At 38.0% G+C, this 16778-nt stretch overlaps 1 protein-coding gene and 1 long non-coding RNA gene across 17 annotated transcripts in view; one reads left to right on the top strand and one right to left on the bottom strand.

Moving 5' to 3' along the window:
* TMEM117 (transmembrane protein 117) overlaps window positions 1-16778 on the top strand; it is a 522112-nt gene that overhangs the window by 189904 nt on the left and 315430 nt on the right. The gene's annotated exons all lie outside the window — the stretch shown is intronic.
* Window positions 11011-16778, bottom strand: part of LOC309641929 — a 45917-nt gene continuing 40149 nt past the window's right edge. Inside the window, exon 2 of the long non-coding RNA XR_014252866.1 lies at window positions 11011-15902. This is a non-coding gene — a long non-coding RNA (uncharacterized lncRNA). The remainder of the gene's footprint in view (window positions 15903-16778) is intronic.

Below are 16778 nucleotides of genomic sequence, written 5' to 3'. Positions count from 1 at the left end.
AGAGTGGAAAAGTTTCACTGCATGGGAATTAAGGAGGAGTTCATGGTTCAAAATCAGAGGCAGAGGTCCTATATTCTCTGGGGAAATTGGGCAGTGCAAAAGAGAAATATGATAGTAGGCCTTTGGTGTCTGAGGTCAGAGGAGGGTTTTGGGTAATGATATGGAGAGCATTTTATCCTCTTAGCAACTCATATGAGAATATCTTTGCAAGATGGGAAGAACTTTTCTGAGAAGATGATTGAGAGGAAGCTGCAGGAGCTTGGCTGAGCTATGTTTTATATTGAAGCAAAAAAGTTTTACTCTGAAAGATAAATGAGGGAGAAAGAGGAAGGGTTGGTCTCAGCTCTTTCTAGTGGGAGGATTTCCAGGCAAGATATAGTGGCTGGGGTCAAGGAAAGAGACTGAGGTAGAGATCTGTTTAATGGAGATTTTTCTTAGTGAAAATTTATATGTTGTATGACATGACACCTTCTGTTATCCTCACACATTTCAGTAAAACTACAAAATTCAACATATACTTGGTACTATTAGTTGTTTTTTCTTGTAAGATTTATATCAGTGTTGGTGAATTACTGAGATAGTCACTTCATAAGGAGGAAGGCTCATAGTCATAAGCATTTAATTTGTTATGGCTGTTTTATATCACTTTAAGATTAGAATAGTTGAATTAATAAATTTATGAGGTAGATGAAGGAAGTAGTAGAGAGCAAGAGATCAAAGGTACAGTGAGATTAGATGGACTCAAAAATAGGTGTGAGGAAGCACGGTTGAATGTTGGGCTTGAGGAAGGCAAGTGTTTTGGCCCATCTGAGTGAACAAATGAATAAAATGATTGCCAAGCAGCAGAGACAGATAGTTTTCAATGCCATTGCATTAGTTTTATAAATTTTTCTAGCAATGTTGCCATCTGGAGTAGAAATGAATAAAGTCTAGGGATATATTTAAGTAAGAAGGTCTATATGCTTGCTTCAAATTGTATCAGGAGGGCATATGTCAGTTTTCTTAAAAGAGAAAGTCCCACTAATGAAATGTATATGTCTTAGGGCATCTAATTAAAGTATCTATATAGGTGTCCATATCATCTATGAAATATCTCCTTTTTTTTGTCTCTGAGACTCTACCCTTTGTGGAATAATCCAAATGTGGTTAATCCCCCCATTAACTACTTCAGTATTTTTCTCTTACGGGCTATATTAAATGTTTCGTGGCATTTTCTCTACCCATTGTCCCTCCTAAGAGGAACGTTCATGTTTAAAGTTCCCACTGAAGGGATGGACCTGGGAGTCATGGTTCTAACCAAATTGTCTGAATCTGCCCTGGACCACAGCTGATTGGAGTATGGGAGTCCCCTGACATGCGACAGCTAAGCGGTACTTACTTAGTGACTTATGGTCCGTGGCTGAGCAAGAAAAGATGAGCTGGGCCAATATGTTTCTCCCTCTAGAGAATCTTATTTGATAAATGCTGTGACAAAAAACTGCAAGTGGTTACTGAAATGGAAAGAATGTCCCGAAGTTTACCTGTGGCCGTAATGGTGGGATAATCGTGATTCTAGATCCAGTTTCTAAAAGGACCTTAAGATGTAATCCTAAAAATATAATTTTAACACTTTGTTTTTAAAAAGCATTAACTCTCCACCTCATGCATAAAAGGGTGCAGTGCCCCTGCTGTTGGAGCTGCGTGATGTCTTCTCACTTGAACAGTCGGAATATTTAGCTGAAACTGAAACAATGCGGTCCCACCTCCGACAGAAAGTGACCACTCTCAGAACCCGTAAAGAGACTCAGACTTCAAATACTGTCTCCAAGAATCTTTTATCATTTTCTTTACTAAAACATGAGGATTGTACATTAGTATTTCTTCAATATAGAATTATTTCTATTTTGAAGCAAGGAGAAATCTTTAGGAGTATGAAAGAATGTTGAAGATCCATTAAATCCCTCATTGACAGTTTTTAGTCTCTGCATAACCTTGAATATTTTATTAGCAATGCCAGTTTGCTTTTCAATATGCAACCTTACTGCTCAAAGGAACCTCAGTAGACTTGCCAGTTGAAAAAATAAAGTTTCTATGCAGTTAAAGAGGATAAAAACTTGTCACTCCTGGTTTTATTTCTTCACTCTGTACATGGTTCTTACTCCATTTCATCCTTGGGAGATGTAATAAGGCCAATTAAAATTATATGCAATTTTCTGATGTTGTAAAGGATGCATGACTCTGAGGGAAGAAAGTGCCTAACGGTGGTTGCCAGGGGCAACCAACAAAGAGGCTGTAAATTGATAGGCTTGCTCCTTTCCAATATGGCATTAATTGGATGGAAGGAGGGAAGTTTAAAATTGTTTCTTAGGGGAAAAACTTCATGCGTTTGGGGGATTCTTAGATTCTTAATATGTTTGCATGTCAAGTTGAATTTATGGGCCTCTTGGGGATCTCCTTGAAGAGATTACTGAGAAGCAATTCTGAAGAGAGACCTATGGTTTGCTGGATCAAAAAAGAAAACCACAGAGCATGAGGTGATTCGCCAAAAAGAGATAATGACAAACTTCGGAAGTCAAACCAAAATTAAATAGTTTGGGTGGAGGTTTTTCCTTAAAGCCATGGAGACTGTGTCAATCAGTTGACGTTATTTCTGTTTTGCTTTAGAAAAGTTTAAAGAGCATCTGCTTAAATATTGATGCTTATTTTAAGTTAATTTAAACTTTAGCTATTTGCATAATATATGTGCTTTTAATTGCAAAAGGATTTGGAAGCTCATGCTAATTTGTTATTTCAATAAAGTTTAGGGCTTGCAATTTAGACCAAAAACAAATTCATGATTCTGCCACTAATTGGTGCTAAAGTTATTTAAATTGTAAGGGTATTTTGTCAAGTGGCTCCTTGAGGAAGGTGTGTGCATGTTGTGTAAGTCTGTTGGTGAAGACTTTTATGAAATGCTTTGCAGTGTCATATGTATAATGACTCAGGTGATGAATACATTTTTTAAACAGAATTTTCTCTTCTGAATGGTACGATTCCCTATGTGATATGATAAACTACTGTTTCTCTCTTCAGTTTTAAGCAGTAGGAGGCTTATGCTTAATTTGGTGCACAATTGCAAAGTCCCTATTAGGTTACTTTTAGTAATATGACCTGATAAAATAAAGATTAAAATTAATAATAATAGTAAACTATAAACTCCATGAAGCAGAGGCTTTGGTGATTTTCACCACTATTCTCAGTGCCTAGAATAGTTTCTGGACATATTTGGAGTTCAATAAATATTTATTTATTTATTTGAAGTATAATTGACTTACAACACTATGTTAGTTCCTGGTGCACAATATAGTGATTCCATATTTCTTTACATTACAAAATGATCACGGTAAGTGTAGTTACCATCTGTCACCATACAAAGTTATTACAATATTACTGATTGTGTTCCTCATGCTGTACATTTCATCCCTGTAATTCGTTTATTTTGTAACTGGAAGTTTGTGCCTCTTAATCTCTCTCACCTGTTTCACTCAAGCCCCAACCCCCGTCCACTCTGGCAACCACCTGTTTGTCCTCTGTATCTTTGACTCTGTTTCTGTTCTGTTTGTTTACTTATTTTGATTTTTAGAATCCACATATAAGTGAAATCATAAGGTATTTGTCTTTCTCCGTCTTACTTATTTCACTTAATATAATACCCTCTAGGTCCATTCATGTTGTCCCAAATGGCAATATTGCATTCTTTTTATGGCGGAGTAATATTTCATTGTGTATATATATATACACACGCCATGTCTTCTTTGACCATTCATCTATGGATGGACACTTAGATTGCTTCCATATCTTGGCTATTGTAAATAATGCTACAATGAACATAGGAGTGTATGTATCTTTTCAAATTAGTGTTTTTATTTTTTTCAAAAGATGCCCAGAAATGGAATTATTTTTAATTTTTTGAGGAACCTCTGTACTGTTTTCCATAGTGGCTGTACCAAGTTACAATCCCAGAGGCAGTGCACAAGGCTTCCCTTTTCTCCACATCCTTGCCAACACTTGTTAATTGTTGTTTTTTTGATAATAGCCACTCTGACAGGTGTGAAGTGGTATTTCATTGTGGTTTTGATTACATTTACCTGATGATTAGTGATGTTGAGCATGTTTTCATGTGTCTGTGGGCCATCTGTATGTCTTTGAAAAAATGTCTATTCAGGTCCTCTTTAACTCTGGTAGTTTTTTCATGTTGAGTTGTATGAGTTCTCTATATATTTTAGATATTAACCCCTTATCAGATAAATTGTTTGCAGATATCTTCTTCCATTCAGTAGGCTGCCTTTTCATTTTGTTGATAGTTTCCTCAGCTGTGAAAAAGCTTGTTAGTTTGATGTAGCCCCATTTGTTTATTTTCAGTTTTGTTTCCCTTGCCTGAGGAGACAGATCCAAAAAAATATTGCTATGACAGATGTCAAAGAGTGTACTCCCTGTGTTTTCTTTTAGGAATATTATGGTTTCAAGACTTACATTTAAATCTTTAATCCATTTTGAGTTTATTTTTGTATATGCTGTGAGAAAGTGGTTCAGTTTTATTCTTTTGCATGTAGCTGTCCAGTTTTCCCAACATCGTTTATTGAAGAGGTTGTCTTATTCTCATTGTATATTCTTGACTCTTTTGTAGATTAGTTGATCATATAACTGCAGGTTTATTTCTGAAATTTCTATTCTGTTTCATTGATCTACCTGGCTGTTTTTGTGCCAGCACTATACTTTTTTGATTACTTTAGTTTTGTACTATAGTTTGAGGTCAGGGAGCATGATACCTCCTGCTTTGTTCTTCTTCCTCAACACTGTTTTGGTTATTTGGGGTCTTTTGTGTTACCATACAAATTTTAGAATCATTTGTTCTAGTTCTATGAAAAATTCTATTGGTGTTTTGATAGTGATTGCCCAGTATCTGTAGATTGCCATGTGGAGTATAGTTATCTTAGCAATATTAATTCTTCCAATCCATGAGCATGATCTATCTTTCCATTTTTTTGTGTTGTCTTCAATTTCCTTCATACATGGCTTATAGTTTTCCCAGTATAGGTATTTACCTCCTTGGTTAGATTTATTCTTAGGTATTTTATTCTTTTGGATGCAATTGTAAATGAGATTATTTTAATTTAAATTTCTGATAGTTTGTTGTTAGTGTACAGATTATGTATATTAATTTTGTATCTGGCAAGTTTATTTATTAGTTCTAATTTTTTTTGGCATTGTCTTTAGGATTTTCTATATACAGTATCATGCCATCTGCAAACTGACACTTTTACTTCTTTCTTTCCAATTTGGATTCCTTTTATTTATTTATTTTCTTGTCTGATTGCTGTGGCTAGGACTTCCAAAACTGTGTTACAAAAAGTGGTGAGAGTGGGCATCCTTTCTTGTTCCTTATGTTAGAGGAAATGCTTTCATCTTTTCACTACTGAGTATAATGTTGGCTGTAGGTTTGTCATGTTTAGCTTTTATTGTATTATGTTCCCTCTATACCCACTTTGTTGAGAGTTTTAACATAGATAAATGTTTCATTTTGTCAAAAGCTTTTTCTGCATCTATTGAGATGATCATACAATTTTTATTTTTCAATTTGTTAATGTGGTGTATCACATTGATTGATTTGCAGATATTGAACCATCCTTGTGTCCCTGAAATAAATCCCACTAGATCATGATGTTATGACCCTTTTTATAATTGTTGAATTTGGTTTCTTAATATTTTGTTGAAGATTTTTGTGTCTATGTTCATCAGTGATATGGACCTATAATTTTTCTTTTGTGGTATGTTTGTCTGATTTTGGTGTCAGGGTGACGCTGGCCTCATAAAGTGAATTTGGAAGCATTCCTTCCTCTTCAATTTTTTTGGAATAGTTTGAGAAGCATAGGTGTTAACTCTTCTTTAAATGTTTGGTAGAATTCACCTGTGAAACTATCTTATCCTGGACTTTTATTTTTGAAAAGTTTTTTGATTACTGATTCAATTTCATTACTGGTAATTGGTCTGTTCTTTTTTTTCTATTTCTTCATGCTTCAGTCTTAGAGATTGTACATTTCTAGGAATTTATCCATTTCTCTAGGTTGTCCATTTTGTTGTCATATAATTGTTCATAGTAATCTCTTATTATCCTTTATATTTCTGTGGTGTCAGTTGTAACTTCTCTTTCATTTCTGATTTTATTTATTTGGGCCCTCTTTTTTTCTTGAGTCTGACTAAAGGTTTATCAAATTTGTTTGTCTTTTTAAAGAACAAGACCTTTGTTTCATTGATCTTTTCTATTTTTTTAATCTCTGTTTCATTTATTCCCACTCTGATCTTTATTACTTCCTTCCTTCTACTAACTTTCAGTTTTGTAATGTTTTATCACATTTTACATCTTTTTATCTTGTGTATCCCTTAACTACTTACTGTGTATGTAGATGATTTTACTACTTTTGTCTTTTAACATTCCTACTAGCTTTATATGTGGTTGATCTACCACCTTTCCTGTATGTTTGCCTTTACCAGTGAGATGTTTCCTTTCATAATTTTCATATTTCTAGTTGTTTTCTTTTCTGCTTAGAGAGGTCACTTGTAAAGCTTGTTTAGTAGTGCTAAGCTCATTTAACTTTTGCTTCTCTGTAAAACTCTTTATCTCTCCTTCAAATCTGAATACGCTTGCCTGGTATAGTGTTCTTGGTTATAGGTTTTTTTCCTTTCATCATTTAAAATATATCATGCCACTTCCTTCTGGCCTGCAGAATTTCTGCTGAAGAGTCAACTGGTGGTCTTATGGGAGTTCCCTTTTATGAAACTAGCTGCTTTCTCCTGCTTCTTTCAAGTTTCAGTTTTTATCTTGAATGTTTGCCATTTTAATCATAATGAGTCTTGGTGTGGATCTCTGTGGGTTCTTCTCAATTGGGACACTGTGCTTCCTGGACCTGGATGTCTGTCTCCTTTCCCAGGTTAGAGAAATTTTTAGAGAACTTCAAAAATTATCTGCTCTTTTCTCTCTCTCTCTTCTCGTTCTGGGATCCCTATAATGCAAATCTTTTTATGCTTGATGTTGTGCCAAAGGTCCCTTAAACTTTCCTCCTTTTAAAAAACTCTCTTTCTTTTTTTTTCTGTTCAGTTTGGGTGACTTCCACTACTCTATCTTCCGGATTGCTGATCTGTTCCTCTGTATTATCTAATCTGCTATTGATTCCTTCTAGTGTACTTTTTATTTTGGTTATTGTATTCTTCAGCTCTGTTTGGTTCTTCTTTATATTTTCTAACTCTTTGTTAAACTTCTCACCATATTCATCCATTTTCTCCTAAGTTTGTTGAGAATTTTTATTATCATTATTTTGAAGTCTTTACCAGGTAGATAGCTTATTTTCACTTAACTTTGTTCTTCTTCTGGGGTTTTAGCTTGTTTCTTTGTTTGGAACATATTCTTCTGTCACCTCATTTAGGCTAATTTTGTTTTCATTTCTATGTATTAGGTAGATTGGTCACCTTTCCTGATTTTGTAGAAGGGGCCTCATGTGGGACACATCTTTTGGGGCCCAGCAGTTCATTCACCTCTGGTCACTAGAACTACATGCTCTCGGGGTGCCCCCTATGTGGACTGTGTGGGCCTCCTGTTGTGGTGGGAATGACTACTATGGGCACGCTGCCCTGCCTGGTTGGCTGTCAGACCCTGTCTCGTGTGATAGCTCCTGGCCCTCTGGTGGGTGGGTCTGGGTCCTAATGCAGCTGACTGTAGGACCTGGGGGGCCCAGGACTGGAAGTTAGCCAGCTGCTGAGCAGAGCTGAGTCCCAGTTTGATGGCTGCATGGGTCAGGGTGTCCTGGGACTGGTGCTGGCCTACTGGTGGGGGGGACCATGTCCTGCAGCAGCTGGCAGCAGTTCCCAGGGGGCCCAGAGATGTTGCCAGCCTGCTGGTGGGCAGAGCTGAGTCCCTGCAAGGCTGGCTGCTCAGCCTGGGAGAGTCCCATGACTGGTGCCAACCGGCTGGTGGGTGGGTAAGCCCCTGCACTAATAAGCTAGAGGGAAGATTCCTAAATAGTGCTTACCAGCACCAGTGTCCTCATGGTAGAAGGAGTTCCCCAAAAGGGCTGTCACCAGTGTCTGTGTCCCCATAGGGAGTCCCAGTTGCCTCCTGCCTCTCTGGGAGCTCTCCAAGATCAGCAATTGGGTCTCACCCAAGCTCCTTTAAGATTACAGCATATGCACTGGGTCTCAGAGTGTGTGAGATTTTCCATGTGCCCTCTAAGAGCAGAGTCTCTGTTTCCTGTAGCCCTCTGGCTCTCCTGTACACAAGTCCCTGCTGTCCTGTGCAGGACCACTAGGCTGGGGAGCCCAATGCAGTGCTCAGACAATTTGCACCTTGGGGAGAACCTCAGCAATTGTGATTTTCCTCATGTTCATGGGTTGCCTACCTAGGGGTGTGGGTCTTGATTATACTGGGTCTCTGCCCCTGCTGCCAGCTTATTGTGTTTCTTTTTTTTAATCTTTTGTTGTAGAAGACCTTTTCTGCTAAAATTCAGGTCATGCTCATCAGTAGTTATTCTGTAAATAGCGGTAATTTTGGTGAGTCTGTGGGAGGAGTTAAACTTAGGGTCTTCCTACTATATATACCATCTCAGCCACCCAGTCATTATTATTTCTTGAAAAAATTGGATAAAAAATTCATAGAGAAATATATATGTGATTATAGGATTATATTTTTTATTTGGAAAAGATAAAACTCCAGAAAATTACAAATTTTATTTTGTAAAAATCCATGTAAATCATTCAGGGTTGGGGGCTTCATAAAAAGTGTTGAACTGAAATTTTCCTTGTAATCAAGAAAGAGTTCATGTGGTAAGCAACAGAAATGAGATAAAGAAGAAATCCCACTCTTGTGCAGATAAATAAATGTAGCTGAAATTCAGTAAAGTTGTTACTGAGTTCAAATTTGTACTGCTTGCCACATGATAGACCAGTAAAGTGAGAAACGAGTTGTTGGGGCAAGGAATAGTGACTTTATCTGGAAAGCTTGCAGACCGAGAAGATGGTGGACTAGTGTCCCAAAGAACCATCTTACTTGGTTAGAATTCAGGCTTCTTTTATACTAAAAGGGGAGGCAGGGTAGTTGGTTGTTGCAGGCTTCTTGGTGTCAGAATCCTTTATTCTTGCATCTGTCCAGGTACATCAGGTCATGATGTTCCTGTAAACCTGCAAGAGGACAAATGTTGTTGATGACAAATGTTATACTCTGTTCTGCAACTTTTTATCTCTATGTGAATGGGAAAGTGTTATACCTTTAAAGTCAGAGCCTTGAGAATGGGCTATCCTGTATATTTCGCGCTACAGGCAGCATTTTTAACTTGTAGCAAAAGCAATAGAATACAGAGGTTAAAGTAAAAGAAATGGACCCGATATGGAGTCAGATTTGTTCTTCCCTATTAAAAAGTGGGGCAGCGATTTACATTGTTACCTTTGTAATGTGGTCCCTCTCTCCATGTTAATGATGTTATAAGGAGAACATCACATACAAATGAAGTAAACAGTAAATTAGTTTTGAGATCCAATTAGGATCTTTAAGAATGATCAGGTGAGGCATCTGGCAAGGGTTTGAGGGATAAGTAAATGAGATTGTGGCTATGGGCCTTAACTTTAGAAGCAAAAGATGGTGTTCTAAGCATTCTCTGGAATTGTTTGTAGAGCTGTTTATCTTCCTGCTGACTTGGTGAGTCAGACAAAACAGGCTAACTGTTTTGAGTTACTTGTGTCACCTGCTCTGATTTGCAGCCATTGCTTAATTGGAGGAAACCCCAGGCCTTGAAGAATATGGACTGTATCTATTTGGTGTAGGCAGCTTTGTAAATTGGCATGGGTATCTAGCAGTGATGAGAGCTGGTTGTCACAATTAATTATTTTTCTTGATTCTTACAGAGGAGTTTGAGCCCACCCAAAGGGTTTAGAATAAGTAGAATGGGGAATCGCCATTTAAATCCCTAGTCCTTATGACTTTTAATTATGTTTATTTATGTAATGGTTTACTACGTGTGTGGCTTGTTATAAAGTGCCTCAAATCTTTGTTTTGGATGTTGTCATGGCATAAATAATAATTTTAAAAAATGGGTTAATCTTTTTGCAGCTCAGAAAAGTATAAGCCCTCAGGTATTAACTCAGCTTTTTGAATGAAACCTATAGTTTTCAGGAAATATAGGGATCTGTATTAATTTTAAAAGTTACGTGGATAAGTAAAACAGGGCTAGGAAGGGGGACTTTTTGCAATTTGATATTGGGTAGCAGAAAGACCTCACTGAAAGGTAACATTTTAGCAAAGACCTGGCGAAAGAAAGGGGGTGAGCCTGGCAGATATCGATGGGAGGAACATTCCAGGCTGAGAAAACAGTAAAGAAAATAAAAAAGGCTTGAGGTAGGAGTGTACCTGGTGTGTTGAGTCAAGACCAAGGAGTAGACCTAGTCAGGGGAAGATGGCAGGCATTGAGGCCAGGCGTTCACAAGAGGCAGAGTGTGTAGGGCCTTTTTGGGCCTTGGGAAGAGTGCCTATACTAAGTGAGGTAGGGAGTCATTGGGGGGCGTTTAGAAGCAAAGGAGCGACATGACCCAACTTAAGTTTTAAAAAGGATTATTCTGGCTTCTATCATTGTCTCAGTTAGGAACACGTGTCTGCAAGACACAGAGTATCTAATAGTAGTTTAAATGAATAAGGGATTCATTTTCTTATATTTGTTTTTAATACAGGAGATTTCTGGAATTGGTTCAACACTTCCACTTTGCCATCATAGACTCAGGCTATTTTTATCTTTCTTTTCTACCATCCCCCACCTACTGGCTTTCCTATTGTGCTTTTTGCCTCCTGGTTATAGTGTGGCTGTATAGTACAGCATAGAACAAAGTCATCACATCTTTGTTCAGGGAAAAAAGGAGGAAGGAAAGGCAACACTAGCCACCTCTACCTGGAAATCTCTACCTTTTTTTTTTTTTTTTTTAAAGCTTGATGGTACTCACATTGCTTAATTTGTGTCATGCTTTATTTATTTATTTATTTATTTAATTTATTTATGACTGTGTTGGGTCTTCGTTTCTGTGCGAGGGCTTTCTCTAGTTGTGGCAAGCGGGGGCCACTCTTCATCGAGGTGCGTGGGCCTCTCACCATCACGGCCTCTCTTGTTGCGGAGCACAGGCTCCAGACGCACAGGCTCAGTAGTTGTGGCTCACGGGCTTAGTTGCTCCGTGGCATGTGGGATCCTCCCAGACCAGGGCTCGAACCCATGTCCCCTGCACTGGCAGGCAGACTCCTAACCACTGCGCCACCAGGGAAGCCACGGAAATCTCTACCTTTGTGTAACAGGCTATTCTTTCTGTAAGACAGGATGAAAAAGTTATAATATTTGTTTTCTTGGCCTCTACGGAGAGGCAGGAAAAGGAGTTGGGGATGGGTGCTAGGTCAGTTAACCTACAGTGTCTGACAATCGTGAAACCATTTTATCTGTGTTGCTTTATCAATTTACCAGGCTCTTTGATGTACATTTTCTCATTTGGGTCCTATAGTAATCCTTTGGGGGAAGGCAAGGAAGGGGTATTAAGCTCCATTGGAAAGGTGAGAAAGTCAAGACCCAGAAGTGCCTGCCTCACTGGTAGTTTAGTGACAGGTCAGGGGCAAGAAAAGATGTCACTGACTCTCATTCATTATTTCCTGGCACCTAACTTTAGAATCATGTGACAAGCCTGGCTTCTCTCCCTAGCTGATGCATTACCACATGCATCCAGCCTCCTCCAGTAAATGAGAGGCTACTAGAAGGCTCCTGCTCTCTCGGAAGGCTTGGGGACTACAGTCCTCTGTGGCCTGTTTTCTGGTTACCTGAGGTCTGAGCTCCTTGAGGCAACACAGAAACCAAGGAGTAAAGAAAAGCATTATTCTGGGGATGAAAGAGGCGGAGTCATCCATCTGGCCTGTGACCCGGTGGAAGAGTTGCTGAAAATTCATGGATTGAATGTTTTTTTGCAGAAACATTTAAAATGCACCAGAAGAGCTCTCTCTGTAAAGGAAGTATCTTTTAATTAACATTATGAATTGTATAATTATTTTATAAAAGTAACAATTGCCCTTTGTCTCTTGACTAAATCTGTGGTCTACTATTTCTATAAGATGTGCCTGAAGCTGGGTTTCCAAGTGGCTCTGAGAAGCAGAACAGCTGCGCTCTGTGTCAGACGAGATTTTTTCCTCCTGTCTCAGAGTGGATGCAGCTAAGAGGGGCTGGTGGGTGTAGCTCTTCAGCTTTAGATCCATCTTCTGTCCAGGTGTGCATTCACCCTTCCCTTTCACAAGACTGATGTTGTTTTATCCAAGCGACCTTGGGACCAAAATAATTAATGCCCTAAGGCTCCGACTTGGCTATGAAGAAACACAGCAAGCCCCTAAGTTTAGGAATAAAAATGTAAAAAATTATAAGGAATGGAAATTTTAACTTATATATGATACTGAGAATGCAAACTGCATTTAATCCTTTCAAAAAAATGTGAAATGTTACTATTTTTATTACTATTTCTGTTTTACAGGTAAAGAAACTGAAATCTAATTAAATTACTTAAAGTTACACCCAATAAGCAATTGAAAACCGGATTTTAGATCCAAGCATGTTTTACTCAGTTAAATACTAACAGCTTTCTGCGTCCTAAACACTCTAGCGAAAAACAAACACACACACACAAAAGAACTCTAGGGAAAAATTAGGAAAGGTGATAAAATTCTAGAAAGTCTCAGGGACTGAATTCAGAAACAGGTAATACCAGAGGTATCCTATAAATGGGATTTGTTATGGCCTGGTTCAAGATCAGTGTGGTTGGTTCTCAAATATCTATGTGCTTGAAAATCGTTGAAGAGTTTCTTTTAAAATGTACGTTCCTGGGCTCCAACCCAGAGGTTCTGGTTAAGTAGGGGTGAGACAGAGTCTGGGAATCCACACCTGGTAAGTATCCAGATGACTTTAATGCAGGTTCTCTGCAAAAGACATTTAGACAAATATTGCTCAAAATTGAAATTCAGTAGTCAGAACTGCACCAAGAATTCAGGAGGCTTCTGGCTTCACATCCAGGAGTTGGGAGAAAACAGATTGATGCACTGCTCACGAATGAAGATAAACAGATTTTCTCCAAGAGAGACTTTTCCCATTTATTCCAAGACTTTGAGAACTTAGAGAAGGTATACAAGAAGCAGAGAAACCCCTTTCTAGGTAAGATTACAGAAATTAAAAAATATATATATAAAGAGGGAAATGTACACCATGTTTATTATTTTTCCCCCTTAATTTGATTCTATAATTTTTTTTTGTATTTCCCTCACACAGCCAGACACACTAGAAGAGAGTCTCAGAGGAAGCTAAAAATACTGCTCTTGTCACTAACAGACTTCACATCCCCATTGCTTCTTTCTTTCTGAATCTTTAGTAGAGAAGGTATCTTTTGTCTCTTGCCTTTTTCTGACAAGAATTAGGTTCCTGGACTCTGAGTTACTTTTGTGATAGGTTCTCACCTCTCTGGCCAAATTCACCAGATCTGCATTGAGACCAAGAGTTCAGTTCCACTGGATGTCACTCAGACCTGATGTTGGGCTCAGGCTGAGCAGGGGCTTTATTTTAAATAGAGAGCTCAGCCTGGCAACACAAAGAATAAAACAGAACAAAAGTCCCAAGGCTGTAGTCTTGAATATAAGTTTGTTCCTTCATTCAACAAATGTTTATTGAGTGTCTATTGTTTGTCAGGTGTGTGCCAGGTGCTAGGCCGAGAAATAATTTATAGTTAAATGAACTGATTTAGAAAACCACATTGTCTTTGGTTTCCTGTTGGAAACCTTTAAAATTTGCTTACCTATTCTGTATTATAAGCTTATTTAAACATATGAATAAATAAATTACTCTTGAGAATTTATTACTATGCCTGTTGCCCAGAAAACTCTGTGTATTTTGAGGTCACGTAAAGAACAGTGCTAACAGCATAGACTTAAGAGTCAAACTGATTCTGGGTCACATCTGGCTTTTGATTCCTGTTAGTGGGGTGAACCCAGGCAAGAGTTACTTCTCTCCTTTGAGCCTCATTTTTAAAAAATCTATAAAGTATACTTTAGAGGCTCTTTCTGAAGAGTAAATAACTAAAGAATGTAAAGCATTTGGCACATATTTAATATTTAGTAAATTTCAGTTACTATTATTGTTGAGGTTTTTCAAATGCCCTCGAGGAGCTTATAGTATAGGTGCGGACACAGATATGTCTTTATATTTAAAGGTGGAAAGCAAGGCAGTGCGATGAACACCAGTCGGTCAGAGCAGCACCAAGAGCTGTTGGAGATGGGAGCAAGGAGAGCTGTTGGAAGGGGCCTCCCAGGGAGCCACTCCTGACCGTGACCATGTGGTGTAGACACAGCCTGACATCACCTTTGGCGCCGCCCTCTGACTCTATTTGCAAATCGATCTTCAGTGTGCAGTTCTCTATTTTGAGCTACACAAATCGAGAAATATCAAAAATGTAAGCGATAGAAGAAAAAGAACAATTATTTCTGTAAGGGAAAATGAAAGGATGTGTGATTATTTTAATGTAGGAACATGGTTCTTAATAAAGTTTCTGGTCCATGAGCCATTTTGGAAAGGCAAGAAAAAAAAAATACAAGGCAAGAAAAAACTAATGATAGAGCTTTTGTTTTTCATTTTTATTGCCTTCTCATGCCTAACAGGGGTTATAGGAAGCAAGTGCCAATTAAACATGTGTTGAGGAATGAATGTGATTTCTCTATTTTCTGACTGATTTTGCATTCAAAGTCATAAACAAAAATGATTTTTGTTAAAAACAATTTATCTGGAATGGGAGGACGGGTAACTTTTGAAGTTATACCAGTTGCATTATAGTCAGGGTGATCATAAAATCTATCATCCAAAAGGGGACACTTCTGAGAATAAAAAGGGAATTTTTATTAATAACTAAGCTGAGATGAGTGTCAACTTGGGTTGGGTAAATTGGAATATATGGGCAGCCTAATGATAGTTTTTATTTATTAAATACACATCATTAGTCATTTCTTAGTTAATATCAGAAATAAATTCATAGATCCTATAAAAACAAGCTTAGAAAGGCTCAGTCATGCAGATGCTATGAGAAAAGTTAAGTGTTTAACATAAAAGAAAGAAATGAAAATAAATAGTTATTGAATGCTTATTTGTTAGGCATCATCTCACTCAGTCCTAGATATAAAGCTCAGAGAGATATAAATTCCTCAAGGCTTCATTGCCAGTAAGTAATAGATATAAATGAGGCTTTAATTCCAGATCCATCTGACTTGGGATTTTATCAGAATATACGTTGACAGTTCTGATATTAAAGCAGAAAGATATATAATAACTGCATTTAAGTAAAAATTGTGATTCTTAAAATAATTCACAGTGTCTCAGAAACAGCAAGAGAATTTCAGAGGAAGAGGGAAACTGAACCTCTCCATGAAGGTTGAAGTCTCTCTTCCTGGAATCCTTCAGAACACGGGAGCATCCCTTACTCTGAGTTAATTTAGAACAAAAAATGGAAAGGGATGCAAGCTATTATCCATGTACACTCATGCAATATTTTTTCTTAGTCCATTTCTTCTTTACTCCGAAGGTCCATTCAATTTTCTCAGAAATTGCGTGTTTTCAATTTACCCTTGCCTTGTGCTTTTTCCGTGGTGATAAATGCTGATTTCTTTTTTTTAATGTACTAGACCTTTTTCTTTTTCTTTCTTTTTTTTTTTTTAATTGGAGTATAATTGCTTTACAGTGTGTGTTAGTTTCTGCTGTACAACGAAGTGAATCAGCTATATGTATACCTAGAGTCTGTCATACAGAGCGAAGTAAGTCAGAAAGAGAAAAATATCGTATATTAATGCATATATGTGGAATCTAGAAATATGGTACAGATGAACCTATTTGCAGAGCAGGAATAGAGACGCAGACGTAGAGAACAGATGTGTGGACACGGTGGGGAGAAGGGAGGGTGGGATAAATTGGGAGATTAGGTTTGACATAAATACACTACCATGTGTAAAATAGATAGCTAGTGGGAACCTGTGGTATAGCATAGGGAGCTCAGCTCAGTGCTCTATGATGACCTAGATGGGTGGGATTGGAGGTGGGTAGGAGGAAGGTCCAAGAAGGAGGGGATATATGTATAGGTAATGCTGATTTCTTAAAGTGGCTCACTGGTAACCTTGTCTCTATGTAAGAAACTAGACTAGGGTTACTTTGTGATTCCCATCTTGAACCTAAGCTAGGCTGTCTCATTAGGTTTTGGTCAGAACTGGGCACATCTGAAGAATGATGGTGATGTTGCATGAGGAATAGGGGACCTGGTGACCTTGAATCTGGGAACATAGTGCTGGCTATAGTCAGACCTCTGTTTTCAAATCCCTATTCAGGCATGCAGTAGCTGTGTGACTTTGGGCAAGTTACTTCACTTCTCTGTGCAGGGCTGGCTTCAAGGATGTGTGGTCTGTGCAGTTACACAGGGCCTGGTGCTCAGGAGGACTCTGCCCTTGGTTTAATGCTCTGCTATCCCTATCTTGAAATTTGTAGAATTTTTTGAACAAGAAGCCTTACATTTTCATTTTGCACTAGGCCTCAAATTATGTAACAGGTCTTGTTTCTAATTTGTTTTATTCATTTATAAAACAGGGATAGTGACATTTTTCTTCATCTTAGGGTGCATAGGATCCTCCTAGGAAAGGTTATGCCAGCAGGAAGGTAGAGTCAGGCAATGAGCTTAACCCAAACTGTTTA

The sequence above is a fragment of the Balaenoptera physalus genome (assembly GCF_965194825.1).
Source record: "Balaenoptera physalus genome assembly, chromosome: 13".
Classification (NCBI taxonomy): domain Eukaryota; kingdom Metazoa; phylum Chordata; class Mammalia; order Artiodactyla; family Balaenopteridae; genus Balaenoptera; species Balaenoptera physalus.
Note: the sequence above shows the minus strand (reverse complement) of the source record. Positions and strands in the feature narration are given on the sequence as shown.